The sequence below is a fragment of the Oryctolagus cuniculus genome, chromosome 13 (genome assembly GCF_964237555.1).
Source record: "Oryctolagus cuniculus chromosome 13, mOryCun1.1, whole genome shotgun sequence".
NCBI lineage: Eukaryota > Metazoa > Chordata > Mammalia > Lagomorpha > Leporidae > Oryctolagus > Oryctolagus cuniculus.
The window spans coordinates 54316131-54340671 of NC_091444.1; the positions used below are offsets into that span (position 1 = coordinate 54316131).

The following is a 24541-nucleotide window of genomic DNA, read 5'->3' on the forward strand; positions in this document are numbered from 1 at the left end:
CCTCAAGGAAGAAAAACAGCTGTTAGTGACTCCCAACTCGCATCCTCATTGAGCAGCCCAGAAGAAGGCAGCTCTAGTAAAGGCATTGGCGTTGGCCCTCTTTGAGCCAGTCCGTGTCAACACGCTCATCCCTTAACCAATCTCTGTGTTCTGGAAGTTGGGTAGGCTAAGTGGTCCCATCTGAACTTCAAGGTCATTCCTGAGCCTGGAGAGAGGTCATATTATTTTCAGAAAATAGGGAACAGACACATAACAGACCCAAATATCAGGAACCAATCAATGGCCCTTATTAAAAAAAATTGCCAAGTCAAACCCAAGACATGTTGCTAGGCTCTGCCCATCTTTCCTGTCTATTCTTTGGTCTCTTCTCTTTAACCTCTCACCCTCTCTTGCTCATACTTCTCTCCCTTCTCTCACTGCCTTCCAGCTCCTACTTGCCTTCTGACCTCCCTAATCTGAGATTAAAACAAAAAACAAAACCTCCTTTGCATTCACACTCTGTCCTGGGCTGGCCATTACCACAGCCCTTCTCAGAATGGGTCATCATCACGGGCTTATACTTGCCTGTGTCCCCATGACACTGTGAGTTTCCTGAAACTGGAAATCATGTCACAGAGTCTAGCCTGTGCCCATTATAGGCACTCAGTGTTGGGATGGACACCAAGGGAACAGGCCTTGGAAGGAGATGGAAGGACTCAATGTATGTAAAGTCACTGCTCATGATCAAAGTGGAATAAATTTCAGAGACCTAATGCATAGTGTAGTGATGATAGTTAATTTTACTATATGATATACTTGAAATTTGCTAAGAAAGTAGACATTAAGTGTTCTCAAAACCAATAAAAAATGGCAACTACATGAGGTGATGGATATGTTAATTAGCTCCCGTGTTACAATCGGTTCATAATACCCACATGTATCAGAAAGTCATATTATATACTTTAAATACACACAATTTTATGTGTCAATCATACCTCAATAAATCTGGAAAAATGAAAAGTATATAAACATATTCCACAGTGCCTTGCATATAATCATTTAATACATGTTAGCTGCTGTAACCATTATAATGAATTTTAATTTGAATTGATATTTTAACAAACAATTCTACCTTATTTCTTTATCACCCTTTGTTCTAAACTTTAAAAATATTAAAAACAAAACACCTATGTTCCCAAGAAAAAAGTCCATTCTTCATTTTAGTGTGAATTGAAGATTGATGAATACATAAATGATTGTCTAACTTGAGTTTGAAAATACAGCTTTTTCAATAAAGGTCTGTCTATTATAACCAACACAAAAGAAAGAATATTCCACAGTCTATTTGAATTACAACTGCGATATAATATTCCCCTAATTTCTTACTCAACTGGCACTTTTTAAAAATAATAATAATTCACAGTTTGTGATTTATATACTAGAGATTAGATTGATAGCATCAGGTTTTCTCCTATTTTGAAGTTGATGTATTCAATGATTATTTTTAAAGGAACTAGTAAGCAAATGAAAATGTGTTTTAAAATGTGACTCTAAATAGCAGACCTCAGCAGGGGTAAGGGGATGTCACCCATAAGCTAGATGCCAACTCAGTTCTACCACATGAGTTAGAGAAACCCCACACATGCACACACACCCTGCCCAACCCACCACCATCCTTTACTTGAATGCTTTCAATCTAACAGACATTGTCTACAAGTCTCTTAGACATCTAGTCCAGTGCCTTGATTATCCTATTCATCATTTCAGGAAATTGTTATGGGCTAATTGTGCCCCAGCCCCTAAAACTCATATATTGAAGTCCTAACCCCCAGTACCTCAGAATGTGACTATATTTGAAGACAGAGTCTTTAAATGGATAACTAAGTGCAAATGAAGTCATTAGGATGGGTTCCCAAGGGGTCCTTATAAGAAGAGGAGATAAAGACACAGACAGGAACGAGGACGGGCAGTGGCACGCAGGTTTAAGCCAGCACTTGAGACAACCACATCTGAGTGCCTGGGACTGAGTCTCACCTTTGGTTCAGATGCAGCTTCCTGCTAATTCACACCCTGGTAGGCAGCAGATATGACTCAAGTAGTTGGGTCCCATGGGTGGAGTTTCTGGCTCCTAGCCAGCTGTTGCAGGCACACTGGGGAATGAACCAGTGTTTGGAAGATCTCTCACAGGGCTGACCTGAGCATGGCAGCCCTCACACAGCTCACGGCCTGTACTGTTGGTAGCATTTGGTGGCCGTTTTTAGAATGCAGCAGTGAAACCTGCCTTAGGCACGCGTGAGCCAGATGCGTGGCGGGTGTGCCAGGTGTGAGGTCTGTGATGCTGATTCTGTGAGGCATGGCATGTGGGCCCAAGGCTCCTGGGAGCACTGCTCCAAACCCACCGTCTACCCTCAGGAACTGAGACAAAGCGAGATGCCCGAGGCCACGCCTGCAACCAGCCACTGCAGGGGCAACAAACTCTTCTCAGTCACTTCTTTGGCACACAGGCCCTCACCAGCCTCAAGCCCTCGTTCCCTCTCCCAGGGCATTCATTCGTCCCTCTGGCTCCACTCAAGTCCTGTCCACTTCACCAAGCACATGTCTCTGGCACTGTCCACTCCTGTCCACCCAGAAGCCAGGACCAAGCTCCCAGGGCCAGCCTCATTGAGGACTCAGCTCTCGCCTCCTTTCCCACACTGAAGCCAGAGTAGCCTTGTGAACACGAATCTGGTGGTCTCCCCCTCACCTCACCTGCCTCCTGCCCTGCCACCTGCAGGGCTTCTGGTTTCTCAAGTCATCCTGGAGCCCCTGCTGCCACAGGGCTTTTGCTTCCCTCTTCCTTAGCCAGGTTAACGCCTCACAGCCCCTACAGGGTAGCTCTGCTCCTGGGAGCCCCCACGAGATGAGCCTGTGGAGGGTACTCCTGCAGAAAGCTGAGCGTCTTCCACGGACTTGGACCAGACCCCAGAGTGCACTTCACCTCTGTTGCACACTTGGTGATTCTGATGTGACTGGGTCTGGCCTGGGCCACAGCGGGTTCCAAAGCTCTCCAGGAGAGCCCTGTGTCCCATCAAGGTTGAGGATAGTTGCTCCTCAGAGTCTGAAGATGTGGCTGAGACATTTCACAAATACTTAGTAACGAAAGTGTCCCACGTGGCAATCACTGAACTAAGCACTAAACAGCTTCTTTGACTAAGGTCTCACCAAAGCTTCAGGAGTGAGGATAATTGTCTTCTTTTTTTTTTTTTTTTTTAATTAATTTATTTACTTGAAAGGCAGAGTTACAGAGACACAGAGGCAGAGAGAGAGAGGTCTTCCACCTGCTGGTTCACTCTCCAGATGGCCGCAACAGCCGGAGCTGGGCCGATTCAAAGCCAGGAGCCAGGAGCTTCTTCTGGGTCTCCCACGCAGGTGCAGGGGCCCAAGGACTTGGGCCATCTACTGCTTTCCCAGGCCACAGCAGAGAGCCGGATCAGACTCGAAACGGCATCCATATGGAATACCGCCACTGCAAGCATGGCTTTAGCTGCTACTCCATAGCGCCTGCCCCAGTTGTCTTCTTTTGAGGGTGAGGAAAATCAGGCTTGGAGAGGGAGAACAACTAGGCAAAGCCACAGAGCTCCAGGCAGCGGAGGCAGAGCCCCAGCACAGGGTGGCTGCTTCCCAGGCCTGTGTTCTTCACTGTTTGAAACTCGTGCCCTCCGTGGGCTTCAGGCACACATGGAGAAGGCCAAACTCACCCTCCTCTCACATGCAAAATACAGCAGTGCCACCATGGAGGAAGAGCCTGACCTAGAGAAACACAGGCCATGAAACACGTCAGGGTTTTTTGACCTCAACAAATTCTCAAATCCCAAGAACAACACATCAGAGCCACGATTGTCCAGAAATCAAATTCAGCAGTGAACTTTCCCAAGGCCACTTTGCTCAAATGACTCTGTTTGCTTGCTTTGCATGAAGCTCTGGGTCAGGGTCAGCACTGCGGCATAGGCAGGTAAAGTTGCAACCTGTGGTGCTGGCATCCTACATGGGTGCCAGTTTGTCGTGGCTGCTCCCACTTCCAATCCAGCTCCCTGCTAATGGCCTGAGAAAAAACAGTGGAAGATGGCTCAAGTGTCTGGGCCCCTGCCACCCACGTGGCCTTCAGCCTGGTTCAGAGCTGGCCATTGTGGTTATCTGGGGAGTGAACCACTGGATGGAAGATCTTTCCCTCTGTGTCTCTCCCTCTCTCTATACTCTTGACTTCCAAAATAAAAAGGAAAAGAAAGAAAAAAAAAAACTGGATCAAGCCCAAAGGCAGAAACTCCTTGGAACCTGTGAAAGTCAGGTGCCGGGCATTAGGGTGCACAGCTGGTCCTCGTCAGCCTTTGGGGCTTCCACTCAGGCATTCAGTGTGAATTCTCTTTTTAATTTAGTGCTCACCAGTAATCTATGACCTGATTAGATATAAAGAGATTTTTTAAATTATTTAGATAATAACATCTTACATTTATGAGCATATAGTCCTTTACCATTTTCAATGTGCTTTGACTATCTTATTTCATTTCTATATCAGGCATTAAGTATGGGCTAAATTTTTATAGATAAATAAACTGATAAATTGGTTAAATCTAAGAAATACTATTTATTTCATGATCAGCTCTGAAGACTTTTCAATAAGACAAATTAAATAAAGGTAGAAGAATGAAGGCAATAGTACTCTTCCATGAAGTTATCTTTTACAAGATAGTAAAATAATGAACATAATTGGAAACTCAAAACATGTTTCTAGTAATATTGTAGACCGATAAGCTGATTAATCCAATTGCTGAAAACAATTCAAAATATTGAATAAAATACTTTTTAAATAATAACACTTTTTTTAAAAAGAATTAAGGAAAACTTAGAGGACAATATTAAGCAAAATCAGGAACTCTCAAGTGATCTGACTAAAGTTAATTGCCTAGGGAACACTAAAGGCAGCTTGTAGCTTGAGGACATTGGCCAAGCTCAGTAACTTGAGAAGTGCAGGAAATGGGAGACAAGGTTGAGAGTCTATTAAGAAACTTCCAGGGCCCCCTGTACTGATGACATACCCTTCGGGTAGGAACAAACCAGACCAGGAACAGCAAAGCAGGTTGCCTCGTTTGAACCCTGGCACAGCATGGAAAGGAAAAACATCCTGAGACTCTGCAACCACAAGCTCGCCTACAGGTGGGTTTGTAATTACAAAACTCGAAAAAAGTGTGAAGACAAAAATAAGAGCAAAGAACAAGGACAATGAACAGAACACAGTAACAAATATAGTAGCTATTGATCTAACTGTGTCAATAATTACTTTGAACATCAACTGTCTAAATTTAACAAGCAATTGGGATTTTCAGAGTGGATCAAAAAAAAAAGATCCAACTATATGTTGTCTACACGACATGCATTTTACATGTAATGGTTTATATAGATTAGAAGTAAAGGAATGGAGAATCACCATACTAGCTCTAATCAAAAGAAAGTGTACATAGCTATATTAATTTCTGACTGAGCAGATTTCAGAACAAGGTGGATAAAGAAGGTAATTGCATAATGATAAAGGTGTCAGTTCTCCAAGAAAACTTAACAGTCCTTAATTTGTATGTACCTAACAACAGAGCATCAATATACCTGGGGCAGAGGTGGGTGTTTTGCCTAGCAGTTAAGACACCAGCTAAGGGAAAGACTTTGTAGGGTAGTAGGTTAAGCTTCCACTTACAACACCAGCATTGCACATAGGAGTGCTGGTGCAGAGCCTGGCTGCTCCACTTCTGATCCAGCTTCCTACTAATGCCCCCAGGGAAAGCATCAGATGATGGCTTATGTACTTAAGCCTCTGCCACCCATGTGGGAGACCCAGATGGAGTTCCTGGCTCCTGGCTTCAGCTTGGCCTACCTCTGGTTATTGTGGCTATTTGGGGAGTGAATGAGCAGATGGAAAATCTCATTCCCTCTCTCTGTCTCTCCTTCTCCCTCTGTTACTCTGCCTCTCAAATAAGAAAGTAAAGAATAAAAATAATAAAGAAATAAATAACTCTTAAAAAAAAAAAAAGGAAACCAGTTAAGTCAGTCACATCTCAGAGTGCCTGAGTTCAATACCCAGCTCCAGCTCCGGACTCCAACTTCCTGCCAAATTCACACCCCGGGAGACAGTGATAATTCAAATAATTGAGTCTCTGCTACCCATGTAGGAGATCTGGATTGAGTTTCAGGCTCCCAGTTTCAACCACAGCCCACTCCAGCTGTTGAAGGCATTTGGAGAATGGGCCAGTTATGGGAACAATTGCTGTCTTTCTCTCTCTCACTCTCTCTTTCTCTGACTCTCAAATTAAAAAAATTAATGCCTGAGACAAAACTAATCATCTACAAAGAGAAACAGACAAATATCTTATCGATGGAAGCTTCAACACCCCCCACAGATCCAGCAGTTAGAAAATCAAAAGGACGGCTAATCCTCCACCTTGCGGCGCCGGCACACCGGGTTCTAGTCCCGGTTGGGGCGTCAGATTCTGTCCCGGTTGCCCCTCTTCCAGGCCAGCTCTCTGCTATGGCCAGGGAGTGCAGTGGAGGATGGCCCAGGTGCTTGGGCCCTGCACCCCATGGGAGACCAGGAAAAGCACCTGGCTCCTGGCTCCTGCCAGGATCAGCGCGGTGCGCCGGCTGCAGCGGCGGCCATTGGAGGGTGAACCAACGGCAAAGGAAGACCTTTCTCTCTCTGTCTCTCTCTCTCACTGTCCACTCTGCCTGTCAAAAAAAAAAAAAAAAAAAAAAAAAAAGAAAATCAAAAGGACAAAGCGGAACTGAACAGCAACTCAATCAACTAGATATAATTGACATCTACCAACTACTTCAACAGCAGATGGCACATCTGGGCCACATAGACCAAACAGACTATCTGGGCCTCAGAATACACCTTAACAATTTAAAATAATAAAAAGCATACGATGTCTGCTTTCAGATCACAATGCAATTAAACTAGAGATCAATAAGAGAAAGCTAGAAAATACCAAAATACTTGAAGACTAAATAACGCACTTGTAAATAACACATGATTCAAAGAAATCTCAAGACATGAGAGGGAGTATTGGGGAGATGTTGGTCAGTTAGATAGGAGAAATAGGTTCAAAAAATCTATCGTATAACAGGTTGTCCATCATTAAGCAATATATTGTATTCTTTAAAAAACACCAGCATTTAAAAACTTGCCATGGGACTCCAAATTCCATTAAGGGCCAGTGTTGAGGTGCAGCAGATCACGCTGCTGCCTTTGATGCCGACATCCCATATTGGAGCGCCAATTCAAGTCCCAGCTGCTCTGCTTTCAGTGCAGCTCCCCACTAATGCACCTGGGAAAGCAGCAGAAGATGGGTCCCTGACACTCACATGGGAAACTCAGATGGAACTCCAGGCTCCTGGCTTCAGCCTAGCCCAGCCCTGGCTATGGTGGCCATTTGGGAAGCAAATAGGTCTCTTTCCTCTCACTCTCTCCCTCTCTCCTTCTCTCTCACTCTGCGTTTCAAATAAATACATATATCTTTAAAACAAAACCACATAATTCAGGCATGCTGATAGAACTACCGAGAAGTCAGGCCTTTGGTCACTTTATCATTAGGAAGTATATTTGCCAACATCTTTGTGAACACTGATTAGTTTCTTGTAGAAACTGCAGTTGTTACAGGTAACCATGCAAACAAATGGGGTCTGTGCTAATCAGCACATCCAAATCTTTAGGAACCTAGCCCAAGTCTTCTAGTTTTTCATTCTCCACGTTAGGCAGCCAAGGAACAGGCTACTTGTCTCCACTGCTAAGGCGAAAGAAGGAGATAAAGGGATTTATTACTGAGCATTCTAGAACCTTCCAATCATGTTCTGTGAGAAGTGTATTTTTCTTTCCAAACCAACCTGGCCACTTCTGATGCGTTCACACAAACACGGACTCCTCACAAATGACACCACTAAACTACAGGTCAGCACAATGATTGCAAATTGGAAATCCAGAGACTGAAGTGGGTCTGTGTCGTTTGTCACCAGCATTCCATGCTCAGGCTGCAGCATCCATGCCACCCAGCCACCCACTAGCAAGTCCTTGGACTATGTGAGACCAGGGTACAGGCAGAGGCTCAGGGAAAGCCAGAAAGAACCGCAGGGAGTGGTTCACCATATGGGGTGAACACGTACAAGGCACCCATGCTCCCACAGGTGAGGCCACCAAGACTAGGGTGCCAGGCGTAGCAGACACAGCATGGGCCAGATTTCAGCACCCAATGGCTGCCCATGGCTCTCATGCAGGCAACAGTTTGCATAGCCTTTAAAGACCACAGCCCTGGGCAGCATCCGTTACAACCCCACCTCCCTACCCCCATCCCTAGGTAATTCCTTAGCAAAGGTAACAGTGCACCTAAAGTTGAACTTATGAAATGCATTAAGTCTGTATTCCTTAAATAAAAGGTTTCTCTGAGGGGGAAAAAAAGGGTAAGAGTACAAAAAGTGACAGTGTGAGAGTCAAGCTATACTTCCAATGTGACCGGTGTGACCAGAAATGGTCTAGGACTTGACCCACGACCCTTGGGCCTCCTTGGGCACTAGAGAATAAAAAGTCAGCTGGGTGAGAGAGGACTTTCTGAGAGGTCCATGTGTGGAGAAGGCTGCATGTCCTGAAAGGACATTGGTTCCTGCCCCCTCATCTCAGCCTTCCTGGAGGGTTCCACCAAGCTGGGAGAGCTCCACCATGCAGCTCTGGATGAAAGTCAGGTGTCAGATCTGATCCTTGGAACCTGTAAGTCAATGTGACCTGATTTGGAAAGGGTCTTCGCAGATGGAGGGTGAGCAGAGGAGGCAGGTGCAGTATTCTGGATTCTTCCTGAATCATTACATGAGGGGCCGGCACTGTGAAGTAGGTTAACACTGGCCTGAAGCATAGGCATCCCATATGAGTGCCAGTCCCGGCTAGTCCCGGCTGCTCCTCTTCCAATCCGGCTCTCGCTATGGCCTGGGAAAGCAGTAGAAGATGGCACAAGTCCTTGGGCCCCTGTACCCACATGAGAGACCCGGAAGAAGCTCCTGGCTCCTGGCTTCAGGTCGGCACAGCTCCGGCCATTGCGGCCATCTGGGGAGTGAACCAGCGGATGGAAGACTTCTCTCTCTCTGTCTCTACCTCTCTCTGTAACTCTGTCTTTCAAATAAAATAAAATAAACCTTAAAAAAAAAAAGATTACATGAACCCTACGTGCAATTCCTTAGATCCTTACATGAGGGAACCAGCACCTCATGGCACACAGGGAAGAGGGCAACATGGCCCCGCAGGCAGAAACTGCAGTGATGTGGCCACAAAGGAAGGAATGCCAACAGCCACCGAGGAAGCTGATTTCAGGCACATCCTCCAGAACTGGGAGAGAAGAGACGCCTGTTGTCTGAAGCCAGCGAGTTTGTGGTCATTTGTGATAGTAGCCAAGGGAGTTAACACGCAGGCTTACCACCTGCCGCGTGCTTTGGTGCTGGGTTGGGGTGGATGTGAGTGGGTCCCAGCGCTTGTCAGGGCAGGCAACACAGGACGGGGCCATCCAGGGGCCTGCGCAGGAGGGCCTGCTCACTGCGGGGGCAGAAATCCCAGCAGCAAGAGGCTGGAGGTCAAGCTGAGCGCCTGAGGAGCAAGTCTCAAGTGAGCACACAGGAGAAGGGCAAGAGAGAGCAAACACCGGCGGGCGGGAGAGAGGGCAGCTTTCACCTCCAGCCAGGCTCCCGTCCAAGCCTGGGAGGAGGGCAGTGGGGAGCAGGAGGCCAAGGCTGGAGAGCTGAGAGCCAGCCCCACCCATTTCCCATGCAGGCTTCCAGCCCTAAGCAGGCTCAGCTGGAGCAGGGAGGAGACAGGGATGTCAGAGTGTGGAGTTTTGACGGATGTCTTGGCCTGGATGTTGGAATTCGAAATTGAGGCTGTTTTCCATTTACAGCGACCATTAGACAGATCATTTCCTAAGAGGAGCAGAGCAGAAAAGTTCGAGCCTGCCAGGGTTTTCATCTTGGGCCAGGGAACAGGAGTCCTGCTGAATATATTTTAAAGGAGCGGCATAGGACGAAAACCGAAGGGCGCCGTCCAATCACGGGCCAGGCTGGGCTTGTTCAACAGCCTCACGGCACACAAAGGCTGGTGAAACGTCCCAGTGGAACAGAGAGGAGCCGAGTTCCCGTGAAAGGAAAAAATGCAAATTTGTTTTCGGTATCACTTCTAAGCTTCCTGAGTGGAGCCCTTGGCCTGGAATGACTCGCATTGACGTCAGCCGAGTTGGCCGTATCGCGGCAGCTGCTGCTCCCTCCCTCACCCGCAGCCCCAGGGCCAGACAACACACTGGTTTTGTTTCATGGGAGATGAAAAACATTTGCTGCTGCGTCCATAATTCACAACCCCTGTTATCGCCGGAGCCAGGGATACTGAGCAAAACTACTTAGCGCCCAGGTCAAAACCAAAGGGGCACCTGCAGAGAGATGCCGGGGCGGGGGGAGGGGGGGGCAGGCTGGGACCCCAGGCACAACACTCCTGCACGTGATCTCCCAGCAGTGGCAGCACCCAGGATGAGAGAACAGGCTTCCTCCCAGGGCTGTTCCAGGGCTGACGTAGGTAGTGGCAATGCTGGCCGTCCCGTGGCCCGCCCTGGACTCTACCTCGGATCTTGTGGAGCTTCCAACATCGGGGACAAGGCCCTGGCAGTGAGAGGCCAGCTCCAGAGGCTTCTGCAGCATACGGCCCCGTCTATGAGCTACGTCATTTCTCAGGCCTGGAGAGAATGCTGTGCCCTCTGAGGGCAGGGAGAGTTCAGACACTCCCTTAGGTAACTGTTGTTTGGAATTCCCATGAAAATGCAAGGCCTCAGAAAGCAGTGCATTCTGTATCCCTTCCCTTTGTGTGTTCCCAGGATGGATCAATCCTTCCGGACTAAACCAGTGATTTGGGCATAAGAAAATAAATGGGAAGGGATAGGGCATGGGCTTTTGCACAGCAGTTAAAACACAGCTTGAGATACCCACATTGCATATTAGAGGTGCCCGGGTTCCAGGCGCACTCTACTCCCAATCAGCTCCCTACTAATGCACACCCTAGAAGGCAGCAGGTGGTTGCTCCAATGCTTGGACACCCACATGAGAGATCCGGATTGAGTTCCAGGCTTCTGGCTTCTATCTGGCCCAGCCCTGGTTTGTTAAAGACATTTGGGGAGTGAACGGTGGATAGAAGAGATATCTATCTATCACTCTCTTTCCCTCTGCCTTTTTAATAAATAAGTAAATAAATTTTTAAAATGTGAATGAGTGGAAACAGGGACTGGGAAGGCCAGACTGCACTGTACGTCTCTCTGTGATTTTAAGATCCTGTAAATAAGAGCCATGAATACATGGGTATGCCTCAGAGATAACCACCCCAATACCCCAACTCCTCTGAAGTCAGGGCCAGCTGGGAGCAGAGCTCGTACAGAGGGCCAGAGTGCGAATCCTGCTGGCTCCATCACTTGTCCTGCACTGCTCTAGACACAGCAATGGTTGTTTGAGCCTTGCACCAAACTCCAGCTACTGCTGCTGCCTCCCATACCCCCGCACAGCGGCCTGCCCTGTGCCCAGCACCTCACTAATCACAATCTGCCACAGTGGACAGTGTCCTCTCCCAGGAGGCTGTGAGCGATGAGAGCCTGGAGACTGGGCCCTGCCTAAATCCCAGAACTCATCACATAAAATGCAAAATGAAACACGCCAACAAGCACAGATAAAGTGTCGAGGTGGTACAGTAGTCCTCCCTTTTCCACAGTTTAGCTTCTGCAGTCTCAGTGACCCAAGGTCAGCCTCAGCCCAAAATTATTAAAAGGAAAATTCAAAAACCAGAAATTTCTGGGGCCAGCGCTGTGGTGCAGGTCCACCTTCGGCACCAGCATCCCATATGGGCGCTGGTTCTAGTCCCGGCTGCTCCTCCTCCAATCCAGCTCTCTGCTATGGCCTGGGAAAGCAGTGGAAGATGGCCCAAATCCTCAGGCCCCTGCACCTGCGTGGGAGACACTGGCTCTTGGCTTTGAATCAGTGCAGCTCTGGCCAGTACAGCTCTGGCCATTGCAGCCTTTTGGGGAGTGAACCAGCGGAGGGAAGACCTTTCTCTCTGTCTCTCCCTCTGACTGACTGTAACTCTACCTCTCAAATAAATAAATAAAATCTAAAAAAAAAAAAGAAAAAAGTTAGGAGTTGCTAGGCTTTAGATTTTGATGATCATGATGAAATCTCAAGCCACTGCTGTCTGTCCCTTCTGGCACGTGACTCCACTTTGGTCCAGGATTTCCACTCTGCATACTCAACCCCCACCCCAACTAGTCACTCTGTAGCCCTGTCAGTTTCCAGATTGACTGTCCTGGTATCCAAGTACTTGTCTAAAGTTTTATTTAATAATGGTCCCTGGGGGCTGGCGCTGTGGTATAGCAGGTAAAGCCGCTGCCTGCAGTGCCACATCCCATTTGGGCACTGATTCGAGTCCCGGCTATTCCACTTCTGATCCAGCTCTCTGATAATGTGCCTGGGAAAGCAGTAGAAGATGCCCCAGGTCCTTGGGTCACTGCACCCATGTGGAAGACCCAGAAGAAGCTCCTGGCTCCTGGCTTCAGATCTGTGCAGCTCCGACCGTTGAGGTCAATTGGGGAGTGAACCGGCAGATGGAAGACCTCTCTCTCTCTCTCTACCTCTCCTTCTCTCTCTGCATAACTCTGACTTTCAAATAAATAAATCTTTAAAAAAAAATAATGGTCCCAAGACACAAGAGTAGTAATGGTGGAAATTCAGATATTCCAAAGAGAAGTTATAAAGTACTTCCTTTAAGTGAAAGATGAGAGTTCTCAACTTAATAAAGAAAGAGGAGGGGCCCACACTGTGGTGTAGTGGGTAAAGCTGCTGCCTGCAACACTGGCATCCCATATGGGTGCTAGTTTGTTCCTGGCTGCCCCACTTCTGACCCCGCTCCCCATTAATACCCTGGGAAAAGCAGTGGAAGATGGCCCAAGTACTGGGCCCCTGCAGCCCCATGGGAGACCTGGAAGAAGTTCCTGGCTCCTGGCTTTGGCCTGGCCCAGCCCTGGCCATTGTAGCCATCTGGGGAGTGAACTAGTGGATAGAAGAGCTCTCTCTCCCTATAACTCGAAATTTCACATAAATAAATGTCTTTGTAAAAAAAAAAAAAAAGAAGAAGAAGAAGAAGAGAAAAAATGAAATGATATGCTGAGGTTGATAGGATGCTAATGCTGTTACTCTCTTACTGCACCTAATTTACCAGTTACACTTTGGCATAGGCGTATCTGATAGCGCAAAACATAGTACCTGCAGGGCTCAGTCCTATCTGTGGTCTCAGCTCTCCACTGTGGATGCAGGGACAGCTGTCTGTCAGTGAGTAGTGACTGTCTACCACCTTTCCCCTTCTAGGGTCTGAGGAAACCATAAGGACATGTGCATCCCCATTATGAACTCTACGCCTGGAGCTAGGGGGCTTTTCCAAGGGTAGTTGGACTGTGGGGGAAACAAAAGTGTTCTGCCATTGTTCTTCTCATTCAATCTTTTATTCTAAGCTCCAAACCTTTATTCAATTATGGATAAAACACAAGAACATTTTTGAAACGTTTAAAGGAACACATACCAAGTGACCGACGTAAAATCTAAGTGCAGAGCTGGCAACGGGCTCTGCTTGTCAACAGCACACAGTTGACACAGGAGCAGAGACACAGTGGCACCAACAGAAAGGAGTTTTGGAAGATGTTGTCCCTCACCACCAACATGCTAACTGCTACTGAAGTAACATGGATGAGACAGTAAAATGAGGTTTGGGCAAACTCAACGTTGCCATCATTCTCTGGGCAAACATTTACTGAGTTCCTTCCATGTGCCAGGCCATCATTATAAAGGGGACATGCTGGCTGCCCCCCAGGAGTTCCCGGTCTCCAGAAGACAAACACTGCCACACCAGGCAGAGCAAATGCTAGAGAGCCAGGCCTGCAGGTGGAGCTGGGGGCAGGAAAGGGACGCGTGCCGGAGCTCCGTGGGGACAGCTCCAATCCTACAGTGCACGGAGGAGGGCCAAACCCTGGGTCCAAACCTCGCTAGTTCTGGGACCTTCGCCAAGTTACTCAACCTCTTGAAACCTGTTTATGCCCCCTCGGAAACGAGACTATCATTGCCTACTCCATAGACTTGACATAAAAAAAACTAAATATACGGCAAAGTGGTCAGTCCAGTCCATGTACCAAAGGAAATAATTCTGTTGGCTCTCATTCTTTTCTCTTTAAAAAAAAAATAAAAAATCTGTTTTATTTGAGAGGCAGAGAGATGGAGGCAGAGAAAGAGAGCTCCCACTGGCTGATTCATGCCCCAAATGCCCACAACATTTGGGGCTGGGCCAGACCTGGAGCTAGGAGCCAGAAACTCAATCCAGATCTCCCACATGGAAGGTAAATCCAGACTCCTTGAGCTGCCACTGCTGCCTCCTAGAGTCTGCACTGGTGGAAAGCTGTGTTCAGGAGCTAGAGCCTGGTGTTGAACCCAGGCACTTCAGTATAGGATGTGGGTGTCTTAACTGCTAGGCTAAATGCCCACTCCGTTAGCTCTCATTCTTCTCAGTTCTGTGCGACAAAGTCAGAGAAGGTTCAACAAGGAGGCAACGTTTTTTCAGTGCTACTTGAGGACTTATGAAGAAGGAGGGTGCAGGATTTTGTGAAAAGGAAATATCATTGACAAGGATACAGACACATGAAGTTACAAGCATGTTGGGAAACCAACAAGAAGTTCAAGTTGTTGGTCTGAGCAATGCGAGGGATGGAGGAATTGGACAAGTGGGCTGGGTCCATGCTAGAGACTTTTATTTATTTTTCATTTTTTAAAGATATATTTATTTGCTTGGAAGGCCATTACAGAGGAAGAGACAGGGACAGAGGAAGAAAGATCTTCCATCTGCTGGTTCACTCCTGAAATGGCCACAATGGCCAGGGCTGGGCCATACCAAAGCCAGGAGCCTGGAACTCTATCTGGGTCTCCCATGTGGGTGCAAGGGCCCAAACACTTGGGCCATCATCCACTGCTTTCCCAGGCCCATTAGCAGGGAATTAGATTGGAACTGGAGTAGCTGGGATTTGAACCAGCTCCCATATGGGATGTTGGGTGTTGCAGGTGATGGCTTAACCCATTGTGCCATAATCCCAGCTCCCCATACTAGAGACTTTTGGATTTTATCCTGTGGGCATCTGGTCAAACAATGATGGGTCTGGGATCAAATAACAGAGTTCCACTTTCACCCTGCTTTGGCTCTAAGGGCCAGTTCCCTGGGTGAAGAGCAGATAATAACATCTACCTGGAGAACTGCTAAATGGCTCAGAGATCAGAAAACCTTTTCTGCAAAGAATCAGGTAGTAAAGATTTCAGGCTTGGCAGGCTGTACCCTGCCAAGTTGCTGATGCAACTTGACTCTACTCTTGTAGCACACAAGCAGCCATAGATTATATGTAAATAAGAAAGTGTGGCTGTGTTCCAATATAACTTAATGAAAACAGGCAACAGGTCAGATTTGGTAGACAGTACTTTGCCCATCCCTAATTTATTTTTTAATTAGTTTACTTATTTTCATCATTTAATTTGAAAATATACAGAGAAATCTTCTATCTGCTGGTTCATTCCCAAGGCTAGGCCAGACAGAAGCCAGGAATCTGGTTCAGGCATTGTGGTGCACTGGATTAAAATACCACCTGGGGATGCCAGCATCCCATATGAATGCAGGTTTAAATCCTAGCTGTTCCACATCCAATCCAGATCCCTGCTAATGTGCCTGGGAAAGCAGTGAATGATGGCCCAAGTGCTTGGGACTCTTCTACCTACATGGGAGACCTTGATGGAGTTCCAGGCTCCTGAATCAGCCTGGCCCAGCCCCAACCATTGTGGCCATTTGAGGAGCGAACCAGCAGATGGAAGATCTTTCTCTTGCTCTCTCTGTCTCTCCCTCTTTCTCTAACTCTGCCCTTCAAACAAATAAATAAAGAATCTTAAAAAAAAAAAAAAAGAAAGAGAAGAAAAAGAAGCCAGAAACCCAGAACTCCATATGGTTCTTCCACATGGGTGGCAGGGAACCAAGTACTTGAGCCGTCACCTGCTACTTCCCAGGGTATGCATTAGCAGGAAGCTGGATTGGAAACAAGAGGAGCCAGTACTCAAACCAGGCATTGGATGCAGGTGTTCCAAGCATTAACTTAACCACTGCGCCAAATGCCTGCTCCCAATCCCTAATTTAGATTAGAAAACAAAGAGGCCCTTCTTTTATTACTACTCCTTTTCCAAATATCTAGCTACTTGTCTCAAATACAAAGCTTCCCAGACATTGCTAAATGATGTGAAGATTACAATGAGCTCTACTTCATCTAAGCTCAAGAGATTATGATGCATAAAGATAATTTGTTCAACAAAGTGAGAACTGCTTTGCTAGGAGTGTGAGTGTTTTAGTAATCAATCAATCAATCAGTCAAAGAGAGGACTCATTAGGCACATGGTGCTATAGCACCCTGAAGCAGAGAAGAGCAGAGCGTGGAAGCTGGATCTTCAATAATAACATGAGAAATTCCCACTTTTCTGTTGTCTTGTTACAGCTGCACACAGCTTAGTTGTACATAATTCTTAAGAGTCACATTTTCCCCTTGTTCATCTGTACAATAAAGAAATTCCACCACGTGGCAATGTAACTCTGTGTACCAGACAGCTTCTCAGCATGGGCTTCTTGGAGATGCTTGAAGGAAGCCTCCATATGGCCCTGGACTGGCCTCAGGGACAATCCGAGCCCTGCGATTAGGGGTAACCGCATAGCAACTAGTGCTTGGGCATCAGTGCCTGGAAATAAGGACAGAGAGGGAGAGGCAATGAGATGGGTGGAAATAGAAGGGGCACTGGACTGAAGACTCAGGGCATATTTTTCTGTCATTGCAAGAAACAGACCCTCTGGCATATGGTGTAGATCAGGAGGGTTGAAAATTCAATGCTAGCAGGAGCTGGATGGGGAAGAGAAGTAGGACAAGGGGGCTAGATGTAACCACAGGGAGCAATGGGGACAGAGACAAACTGGCATGTTCATGCCCCACCTAAGTGGACTGCAGGTTCTCAGTTCCAGTTCCCAGCTGCCACATGGTCTTCAGGGCTCAGCATGACAGGGCTGTATTTTTTAGCTTCTGTTGTTGTTTTTTAAGAATGCTAGAAACTTAGACTTTTGTGTGCAAGCTCTTGATTTGTGAAAATTGACTAATTTTTTTTCTTTTTTAATTACAGTTGTGCCTGCCAAACAAAACATGGCTGTTCAGATTCTGTCCAAGTTGTCATTCTGTGATTTCAGGTGTGGATGGTGAGGTTGATTTCAGAAAGAGTTTTGGAGAAACCATGGAGTTCTGGATTGAGCAAAAACTAGGCCTCCTTTAGCATTAGAGCAACTATACACTGCAGCTGGAACTACGGTTGCCCATTACATAAAGGATGCTCAATTAAGTCGGAATTTAATATAACAAAAAATAATCTTTCGTAAGTATATTCTGGGGCCGGCGTTGTGGCACAGAGGGTTAAGCTTCTGCCTTTGATGCTGGAATCCCATATCAGCACCAGTTTGAGACTTGCCTGCCCCACTTCCAATCCAGCTCCCTGCTAATGCACATGGGAAAGCAGTAGAAATAGCCCAAGTACTTGGGGCTCTGCCACCCACATGGGAGACCTGGATGTAGTTCCAGGCTCCTGGCTTCAGCCTGGCCAAGCCCCAGCTGTTGCAGCTATTTGGGGAGTTAACCAGCAGACAGAATCAATCAATCTCTCTCTCTCTCTCTCTCTCTCTCTCTCTCTATATATATATATATATATACATACATATATCCATCTCTCTATAACTCTGCCTTTCAAATAAAGAAATCAGTCTTCAAAAATTATATAACTATTTTCCAAATATTGCATAGGAATACTTACGACTCCCTCCCCTAAAAATGTATGATGTTTATCTGAAATTCAATTCAAACTTAACTAGGTGTCTTGCATTTTTATTTTCTATATCTCGTAATTCTCTTCAGCATTCCACAGGTTCCAGTGAGCTATGTTCTCCCATCGTGTCTCACAGCAGCAAGTTCTGCCCTCAAGAACACAGACACACAGTTCACAGTACAGCATTCAAAGGAAAAAAGAAGTAAATTCACATATTTGAGTGCCTGAATATTCTAGTAACATACTAAGTGATTTTTAAAATTTTATACTTTTTTTTATTTGAAAGGCAGAGAAATAGAGAAAGACAAAAATCTTCTATCTGCTGACTCAATCCCCAATTGCCCATAAAAGCTGGGGCTGGGGGCTTGGGCTGGGCCAGGACAAAGCCAGGAGCATGGAACTCAATCCAGGTCTTCCATGTGGGTGGCAGGGACCCAATCACTTGAGCTACCACTTGCTTCCTCCCTGGGTGTACACCACCACGATTTGAACCCAGGCACTCTGATATGGATGCAGGCATCCCAAGTGGCTTTTTCTTTTTAAGATTTATTTTATTTATTTGAAAGGCAGAGTTACAGAGAAAGGTAGAGACAGAGGGAGAAAGAGACCTTTCATCTGTTGGTTCACTCCATAAATGGGCAACAACTGGGGCTGGGCCAGGCCAAAGCCAAGGGCTTCTTTCAGGTCTCCCACATGGGTGAAGGTGCCAAAACACTTGGGCCGTCCTCCGCTGCTTTCTCAGGTGCATTAGCAGAGAGCTGGATAGAAGTGGAGCAGCCAGGACTTGAACCAGTGCCCATATGGGATGCAGCGCTGCAGGCCAGGGCTTTAACCCACTGTGCCACAGTGCTGCCCCCTGCCCCCTGCAGGTGGTTTCTTAACTGCTACACCAAACACCCACCCCAACATCCTAAGTGATTTGTGCATCTTATCCTTGACATGGATGTCCTGGAGCCATCCCAGAACCTCCCCAGTTGTGTGCTCTCTCTAGGAGTCTCTGTGTCCTCCTGCCATCTATGCATATGGAATTCCTATCTCACAGGATTGCCATCAGGATTAAATGGAATCCATGTAAAAGCATGGCGTCACACAGCATCTGAAACGAGGCAGGCAAACGACAAATGCTTGCTGTGTGTCAGATGAAATTCTCTAACCTCAAAATAATGCCTTGTATTCCTACTGCACCTGTCACCAAGCCAAGGCCCGTCCACTGATGGGCCTAGGAAACTGGGGCAAGGGAAACATGTGACCCACCACCACCATGGCAGGTGACATCTCTGGGGGTGGGAGAGACACACAAGTGCTGAGCTCCTGCTGCACTGTTAGGACCCCAGCCCACAACAGGGAGGAGGACCCCAGCTTTCTGTCCTTTTACAGTTGGCAGCCAGGCATACAGAGGCCTCCTTGTTATCTGGGCTTTGTCACTGTTTTTGCAGCAGTGTAACAACTGTGGCCAGCAGTGCAGGGCTGGATTTTTAATAGGCTCCTCGGGCTCTTTGTGGGGGTCAGAGAGACGGAAGCGCCCTCGTGCCTCCTGCTCTCAACCTGGCCTCCCTGGCAGTACCTCTGAGTACCCCAAGGCAGAAGCAGAACCTGGAGCCCGAAGGGCTTTGTTTCACTCACTTCCTTCCCCAGGCCACCTCAAAGAGACAAAGGATGTCTCGGCTCACGATGCAGCTGTGAGCTGTCAGGTGCTTGTCTGATGCCAAGGCCCTGTCCTCACACTCACACCTGTATTTCAAGATCTCTGAGGGAACTCATTTAAGTCTGCTCACCAGGGATGTGAAAGTTGACTTTTCTTTTTAAGATTTACTTATGTATCTGAAAGGCAGAGGTACAGAGAGAGAGACCTCTCCCATGTGCTGGTTCACTCCCCAAATGGCCACCAAAGCTGGGAGAACCAAGCCAAAGCCAGGAGCCTAGAACTGCATATGGGTCTTCCATGTGGATGGCAGGGGACAAAGAACTTGGGCGGTCTTCCATTGCTTTCTCAGGTGCATTAGCAGGAAGCTAGATCCGAAGTGCAGCAGCCAGGACTCCAACTGGTACTCATAAGGGCTGCCAGCGTCACTGGTGGTGTAATAACACAGGCCCCAGCATCAAAGTTATTGTGTTTGCTTTCTGTGGCTACCGTAACAAATGCCACAGACTGGGGGCATCAACAACAGTCATTCATTCTCTCCCAGTTCCCGAGGCTAGAAGTCCAAGGTCAAGGGTCAGCAGAGTTGGTTCCTGCCCAAGACTGAGAGGGAAGGTTCTGCTCAAGCCCCTCTCCTGGGCTTGTTGGCCATCTTCAAGTTCACAAGGTCTTTCCCTGCCTGCTGCTTGTGTCCAAACCTCCCTCTATTAGGATGACACCAGACTGATTGGATTACAGACTGCCCTTTTGACTTCATTTTAACTTCCTTACCTCTTTGAAGATCTTGTCTCCCAGTAAGGTCACATGCTGAGGGACTGGGGGTTAGTCCTTCAAAATATGAACTCAGGAGTGGGGAGAGGGCTGGCTGCACAATTCAACCCATAGCAACTCTCCTGTTGGAAAGAATGACATCTATGAACCAAAAAGTCTGTTGTGATAGGTGTTAGGGTTGATCACAAAGATTCCCCTTCTACATGGCTGAATCTCAAAATAATTGTGCAGAGTGAAAGCAGCCAGATAAAAAGAAAGCATACTGTGTGATTCCATTTATATACAATCCTAGAAAATGCAAATTAATCTATACAGTGATGGAAAGCAAATAGATCAGTTGTTGCCTAGGGACTGGGAAGTAGGGATGTGGGGGCTGAAAGACGGCAAGGGAGCACCCGCAAACTGTCAGCCATTATGGAGATGTTCATTATCATGATTGTGGTAGAAGTTTCACAGGTATACACATGCATAGAATTTATCAAACTGTATGCTTTAAATATGTATAGTTTATATGAAGGAAAACTCAATAAAGATGTTTATTTTTTATTTATTTGAAAGGTCAAGAGAAAGAGATTTTCCATCTGCTAATTTACTCCCCAAATGCCCATAACAGCCAGTGCTAAACCAGGATCCAGGAACTCAAACAGGATCTCCTATGTGGGTGGCAAGGACCCAACCATTTGAGCCAGGATGGACACCGGCCAGAAGCTGGAATTGAGAGCAGAGCTGGGACTTGAACCCAGGCATCCCAAGAGGCATCTTTACCACCAGGCCAAACACCAGCCCCAATTATAAAAGAATAAACACTTCTCTTCTCTTCTGTCCTATTCTGTTGTTGGGCATGCAGTAGGATTGCACTTCCCTGCCCTCTTCCAAGTTGAGCATAACCAAAAGACTTGTTTTGGCCAATAAGATGTGGGCAGAAATGATGGTGTCCCTTCCAGACAGAGGGATGGAGGTGTTAAGAGCCAGTGTATGATTCATCACCTTCCCTTAGGTCCCTCCCCTGCAATCCCAAGAGCACAAGTCAAAAAGAGGCCTTCAACTGTCCAGATCCTCGCAATGACCAGCGCCCCCTGTCAACTACAAGGCTATCACAAGGGAGAAGCTTGCTGTTTTAAGCCACTGCAGCAGGCTGGGGGCTTCTTGTTCCTGCAGCATGACCTCACCTCTGCTGACAGACTCTGATGAGTGAGAGGGTTTGCCGTTGAACTCTGGCCCAGTTGGAATCCAGCAGAACATGGAAGCCACATAGCTGGAGGGTGAAGCTGGCCGACCACGCAGACCATGTCCTTTTCACCCAGCTTCAACCCACTCCATCCCTTTGTGCGTATACAGTAACACTCACTCGGGGCACACACCTGACTTGCTGTGTGAAAAAGGCTCCACTGTTACAAGTGGCAGTGGATGTGAGAAGAAAGGAACAGCCCAGCAGGCTCGCAAGGTCAGGAACAGGCTGCAGAAATGACTTTGGTCCCGTGTTGTCCGATCACGTTGTGCAAACCAGTGTGTTGCTGCCTCCAGTTCCTTCTTCCTGCATTGGCTGAGGAGGTTATATGTTACAGGGAGAGCCTGGAATGTGCAGAAGCACGGAGCAACAGAATTTCTCCTTCCTGAACCAAAGACCGTGTCGTCTACTTAGCCAAATACCTCTCAGTCCCACAGGACGTGATCTCCCTGTGCCAAGAGGCAGGCTGAAGTGAAAAAGAGGCTTGCTTCTTGCCACCTGGGAAGAGGCAGGAGGCTCAGTTCTGGTGCCCCCACAAGCTCACCCTGAGCCCCAGGGCAGACCCTCTGCCTGGCTGGCCCTGACACGTGTCTGTCAAGCTGGCCCCCAGGACCTCCGAGGTCCGCATCAGCCTTGAGGTCCTCTGATCACTCAGGGCTGTGCATCTTGCCGCCCTGTCTGTGATAGAGCTCAGGCACTTTACTACACACTTTATAGAACTCCGACTTAATCCTCAGAGCAAATCTTTGAGAGGCGTGCTATTATAATCCTGATTTTACTCAAGAGGAAACGGAGGTTTGACAAGGTCAAGCAATTTACGCAGTCACATGGCTTTCCACGACAGAGCCACACATGCAGCCCCCACTTCTCTGACACCAAAGACAGACCTCCTGGTCATGTGCCCCTGTTTCTCAGACTTGCACTCAGATCGCTGCATGTTCGTTTTCCAAGGATTCTGTTTCACTTATCTTTGCATTTTGTTAGTAGTCAGGAAAAAATGAAAGTTTGCTAGGGATAACCAGACTGATGCCATCACAAGCAGAAACCACCCCGATAGAGCCAGCAATTCCCTTTGTGTTCTCCGCCTGGCTCTAGGGTCCCCTAAAGCGACAGTACTTCGTTTAGAAGGCTGGGGGTCTCAGGATGGGTCTGCACATCCCAAAGGGGCTGCTGACATTGGAGGACCCCAAAGGAATCAGCCTCCTTGAACAGATAAAGGAATGCAAATGGATCACTCTGGAAACCACAGGTCAACTGAAGATTTCTAGAAGCCCTGAGGCCTTTATACACCCCCCCCCCATAAGTTCGGGGCCTCAGATCTGCCTAATGACCCCTTCCAAGCACAGCCCCCGGGAGGGAAGGGGCACAGGTGAGAAGGGGGCCCTGGAGCCTCTCTCTTAGCCAGTTCACAGTTGCTGCTCTGTGCCTGCAGGGCTGGTCAGTGAAATGTGGATAATCGACAGGATTTTTCTCACTGATACTAAGGGTGTAAGGAGGGGCAGGGTTAAGAACCAATTTAAAAATGTGTCCAAAGGGCAGGTATTTAGCCTAGCAGTCATGGTCATGACCCTGGCTAGGACACCATGTCCCATCCAGAGTACCTGGGCTCAATATCCCATTCTAGCCCCTTGACTGCTGGGTCCTACTAATTCCCGCCCTGGGAGATAGTGCTGATGACTCAAAGAACTGGGTCCTGCCACCCATGTGGCAGACCTGGATTGAGTTCCCAGCTCCCTGCTTCAGCCCCAGCCCTGGTCATGGTGGGCATTTGGTAAGAGAACCAACAGATGGCTCTTGCTTGCTCGCTCGCTCTCTCTCTCTCTCTCTCCCCACCCCCACCTCTCAAATCAATACTCCTACCTCTCAAATCAATAAAACTTGTTTTAAATACTGGATGAAAATAAGAGTAAGCCACCAGAGCTGAAGACCCAGGGAAGGCTTCTCCCTCCTGTTCTTCCCTCTCTGTTTTCACAAGTAGCCCTTGCCTAGAGGCTGGGATAGAAAGTGGTCACAACAGAGGGCCCACTCTCTCAGAGCCCTCGGTCCCCGAGGCCACCAGGTCGGGGCAGCTGCACACACGTGGTGGGCCGAGGAGAGAGTCCTATACTCCAAGAGGATCACGTGCCATTGGACAGCCGCCTACCCAGGCAGCCAGACAGAGGCTCCTACAGGCCCAGGCAGGCCTCAGATCCATGAACCTGCTGGGCCAGGCACGTTCCAGAGGTGGTGAGAGGGCAGGGCCATCCGCGACAGCTCGGGAAACTGAGGCTGCCCACCATTTCACAGTCAGGTCCCCGCCAAAGCAGACTGGCCTCCCTGGCTCTCTATCTCCCTACACGAAGTCAATTTTCTCCGACTAGCAATTTAATTTATGGGGGATTTTTTTATGGTAATGAGTTGGAACTGAACACACACCAAGATGCAGCGCGAATCACTGCGAGGAAAGCTAAAAAATGCTAATCTCCCTCCAACATCTCCAGCACCATTCTCCCGAAACTACCTGCTCCGGCAAGGTTCCCGGGGGTTAATTATTGCTGCAGAGGAAATCGCGCTGATTTGCATCAACTTTCATCGACTGGAACCAGCGCAGGGCGGTCCTGCAGGGATAGGCTGGGTTAGCCGGCCGGCTTCAGCCCTGCCAGGTGAGAGCCACACGGCTTTGCAGGCTGCCTCCCCACTCCCACCAGCTCTGTTTCCCTCTGCTAATCACACTCGGTGCCTGGGCCACCTCGGGGCACCTGCGGGGATCCAGTTACCTGTTCACCTGTACTTTGCACACCTGATACGCTCAGAGCCTCCCCACCTGCTCCTCACAGCAGCGGTGGCTGCAGCAGGGGCCCTGGGGGCCCCAAGCTCAAGACCTGGTGTTTAATGTGGCCTGTTTGAAAAGTTCCATCCATACCTGGTGAGCTCATGGATATTTCTCAAAA

At 47.8% G+C, this 24541-nt stretch overlaps 1 long non-coding RNA gene across 2 annotated transcripts in view; it reads right to left on the reverse strand.

Moving 5' to 3' along the window:
• The window catches only part of LOC103350930 (uncharacterized), a 221316-nt gene that overhangs the window by 163919 nt on the left and 32856 nt on the right, over positions 1-24541 (reverse strand). The window contains exon 2 of one of the 2 annotated variants that reach the window (XR_011381515.1): positions 20384-20505. The exons of the other annotated variant lie outside the window; for it this stretch is intronic. This is a non-coding gene — a long non-coding RNA (uncharacterized lncRNA). The remainder of the gene's footprint in view (positions 1-20383; positions 20506-24541) is intronic. 2 annotated transcript variants of the gene reach the window in all.